General features: G+C 33.2%; 1 pseudogene; it reads right to left on the reverse strand.

Moving 5' to 3' along the window:
• Nucleotides 1-617: 617 nt before the first annotated feature.
• On the reverse strand, nucleotides 618-1,534 carry LOC149568088 (putative germin-like protein 2-1; annotated as a pseudogene).
• Nucleotides 1,535-4,381: the final 2,847 nt, after the last annotated feature.

Genomic DNA, 4,381 nt, shown 5'->3' on the forward strand with positions numbered 1-4,381 from the left:
TTCGAAAGTCTACTTGTGTGCAATATGATACCATTGTGATGAGAGAATCATTTCTTGTGTGCCAATCAAAAATTATGTTTTTTCCTAGTTCTCTTAACCCTCTTGATTGAAATTTTTTTCCCCTCTAATTTCACCAAATGATCATCGCCTTTGGCTATTTATCCACTAGAAGGAACTATCGAATTATTTTTAGCTAATTAAAAAAATCTTATCATCCTTATGTGGCAACATCACATAAAATCAAACATAAACTTACATACCAAAACAAAACAAAACAAAATTGCACCACCCAAGTTAAACCGATTCCGAAGATACTATTAGGGCCCGTTTGGTTGATGGAATAGGAATAGAAAAATTGGTATACGATTTTTATTTTCTGTTTGGAATACGATTTTTTGTATTCCCATTTTGCCTCTAAAATGAGCTTATACCCATTCCAAAAAATCCCTGTTATTGGAATAGCCATTCCTATTCCCAATATTACATTCCTATTCTCCATTCCTATACCCATGACCAAACTCAAACGGACCCTTAGTTTTAGCCATTATGCGCTTACCATGTAGTAGGTGAATGCCATTTGATCTATAACTGGCTTAACCATTGTTTACTACAGTGATTTATAATTGCTTGGATTTCACAAATAATTGCATAACAGATACTAGTTTCTCGACCAGATTAAGGCACACATAACAAAAATAATCATCATCAAGATTAAGGCCACCTCTTAAATTTATTAAGAATGGGGAATGATAAATAAGGAATGCCAATAGGGAGCTATATCACGCGAACTTGCCCTGAACGAAATCGACAAGGGAGTTATCGCTGCGGAAGGCCTTGGCCAATACTCCATCTGGAATGCCAGGATTCGCTGCAAAGAGAGAGTTGGCAGTCACCTGAACTCCTGGATTCTGGCTGCTCAATGCAGCGATGGCCATTGCATTTCTATGACCCACATTGTGCTGGAAATGAAGCAACCCCTTTGGAAACACAAACACATCTCCCTTCTTCAACATTTTACTGTGAAACTTGTTCGTTGTGTCGATGAACCCCACTAACAGTTTCCCTCTGAGTAAAACCAAGATCTCGGTGGCTCTTGGGTGGGTGTGAGGAGGATTGATTCCATCCACAGCGTAGTCTATGCGGACCATCGATATACCCAGATGGTTTAACCCCGCTATCTGGTTAACGTTAGCCGCGGTTACGTTAGACCCTACAGCGTTGTTTGTATTCCCTTCTCGTCCCAGACCTCCGAAGAAGAAGTCATCAGCTGAAACCATTTTGGAGTCCTTGCAAGAGAAGCCGTTCACCAAAACTGTTCATATTCATATTCATATTTGATTAGTACTATGACAGGTATGTAAAAGAGATTAAAAAGAAGACTAAATTGCACATGCATCAGATTTCTACCTGTGCCTTGCTTCTCTGCAACACAGAAATCTTGCAAGGAATCGGGATCTCCCCCCACCACACGCTCGCTGCAACAACTTATAAATACACACAGAAAAATGAAGCTCAAGCGCAAGTAGTCTGCCATTTTGCTCGACAAGAAGCAGATATCAGCTGAGAAAACACTGAGAAGAGTACTGGATGTGATTGAATTCATGTGAAGCATGATTTCACATTATATAGTGGAGATTCTGAACGAGAAATTCAAAGTAATGCCTGCAATGCCGCGTAAAACCTTTTAATATAAGTTAGGATAACTCATTCAATCTATCGTTCCAAACCTCCTTAAGAAAGCAAAAACAAACGACAAAAGGCATAAATAGAATAGCATGGGTTTCCTGCAAAGAGACTTATCCGTAAACAATACGTTTTCAAAAACACCACGTCAAATAAAGAACCAAACAAACGACAATTGGAGAAACATATTAACCAAAATGATTTGGACATACATCTTTTACAGAGTACATGTTCAACAAAGACACGTAGGCAATCCAGTAAAGTCGCTATGGGGAAGGCAAGAGTAGAAATGGAGATCGTTTGAAAGCAATTTTGAATGATTCAAAAATTATCAAATTAGGAGTTAACAAAATATTTTTGAAGTTTCAAATCAGCTGTTGGATTTCAACTTGACATGGAAAAAGTTTTATTTAGCTATTATTTATATGCATGCTTGCTTGTTCATAGATCATTGAAACACTTCAGGATAAACATCATTGCAATCTTTTATATTATAGTATCTTAGGCTATACTATTGATTTGATATCCATCTTTCCTACACTTTGATGAACTATCATTAGGACTTGTTATATTATCGTGCACACATTAAGTGCTATAGTAAGAAGTCTTTTTAAAGAATTTGAAATCTCCTCCATGATTCCCACATACTCACTTCCATCAATCACTCACTTTCATCAATCACCCACATTCATCAAACAACATTATTTGGTGTTATCATTTTTTTTTATGCACAGAAATCATATCCCTTTGCATAATTCTTCAAACATATCATTCCCCTTACTAACATTATTTCTTCATATTTATCCATTTTGATTTCCTTGTATATAACCATCTTCTCATCTCTTTGTACCTAATCAAACCACATTTCTTGTATCTTTCAACTCCATTCTATATTTAATATACTGTTCTAGTATTGTCAAACTACTTTCTATCTTTAGAGTACATTAATAACCTATTTCCTTACTTTCAATCTACCAAAATGACTAGGGCATGTTGCAATTTCATTATGATCATATGTTTCATTGATTTCAAAATGACGTTGCCTCTTCTTTTTAATGTGATGCAAACTCAAAAAGGTAAAGAATGTTGACACATAAAATTGACAATATTTTAATGATGTGTATAACATCACTACTTTTGACATCTTCCAATTTCCATCTAAACTGAATTCATCATCTCAAGCCTAATCAATTATGTTAATTATACTTATTTTATTAAATAGAATTTAGCCTTTAACATTTCCTTGACACTCAAAATAATTAAAATATCTAATTATTTAATAAATTAATCCAAAGCCTCAAATCAGAATTTTATGCCCAATAATAGGGCAATCATGTCCTCATCATATTTAATATGAAAACTATACATAGTCAATAAATCTTAATGCCTAGTTATCAAATCAAATAGGAAAGTCTCAACCGTTCATTTCCAATTTCTAATACCTTGTAGAATCCAAATCTAAGTCAAGTTTTAATGGGGTTTTATTCATGATTATAAATAGTATCCTAGACCAAGTAAAGCCCATGTGAACTATTCAAAATCATTTACCAATACCAATTGTATAGTCTATGAAACTTTTACTTAATTTCCTTATCTCAAAAGAGAGAAAAGATGAACATGGTCAATTATAGTCTTGCAGTCACAAATTAGGAGTTTTTAATTTATTCATTTTCACCATTTCCAAGTATATCTTTCAAATTAATTATGATAAATTTGTTATTTCAATAGTTGATGAGATTTTATCACATCATACACACTATTCAATTGAGGATGCAAGAGACGTGGTCTTCATTTTCTTTTTCAGTGATGTATTTCTACAATGGAATTCCTTTCAAGTATTGCATGGATGTGAATCTAAAATCCATGCTACCTTGACATAGCACATATAAGTTGGGAATACTAGAAGAATCATTTTAACCATAATGTTGTATTTGGAACTTTAATCTTTTTAAAAGAAAGGTTAAAATTACTTTATGATAAAGCTTTTTTCTCTACAAGTGGTTCAATTAGAGTTTACCAAGGAGTCAATGGGAAGTAACCCTACACTAGGCTTGAGTAGTGAAAAGTCTTTTGAGGAGTTTATTATTAGGAAGAGGAAGTTTCTAGAGGGTGTGGATTTTAAAGTTCAGATTATTAATAAACAATATGGAGATGACAATATACTTGACCAAAATGTAATGTATCTAATCCCTTTATTCTTATTGTCAAAGAAAATGTCAAAATTGAAAGTTTTAATATTAAAAAATCACCACTTAACGATTTAGGTATCTTCTTAGTAGCTTTGGATATAGGGGTTGGCCCACTTTTGAAATTGGTCACGTGTAAATTTTGAAGAACTATGGTTGTCTCATCAATAATAATTGACATTTTTATATATGTTCCAACTTCTTCCAATATTTTCAATTTCTAATATGGAGATGTATGTGTTCAAGGTTGCATATTTTCTATAATTTTCCTTACTTAAAATTAAACTTTGTGCATTATGATAGTACTTTATGATGATTGTTTACTTCAATTGGTTACCAATACATTCACATAAGAAACTTTGCATTCTTTTTTTTAATTGTTTCTTCCCCTATTTTTTTCTTAACATATCATGTAATGAAATAAACTTTGCATTCTATGTAAAAATGGTTTATTCTCCCCCTCCCCCTCCTTATTGTATGAGTATTTTTTTCATTTATTATGGTAATACAAC

The sequence above is a fragment of the Cupressus sempervirens genome, chromosome 3 (assembly GCF_028749045.1).
Source record: "Cupressus sempervirens isolate cs-2001-9-10 chromosome 3, ASM2874904v1, whole genome shotgun sequence".
NCBI classification, from domain to species: domain Eukaryota; kingdom Viridiplantae; phylum Streptophyta; class Pinopsida; order Cupressales; family Cupressaceae; genus Cupressus; species Cupressus sempervirens.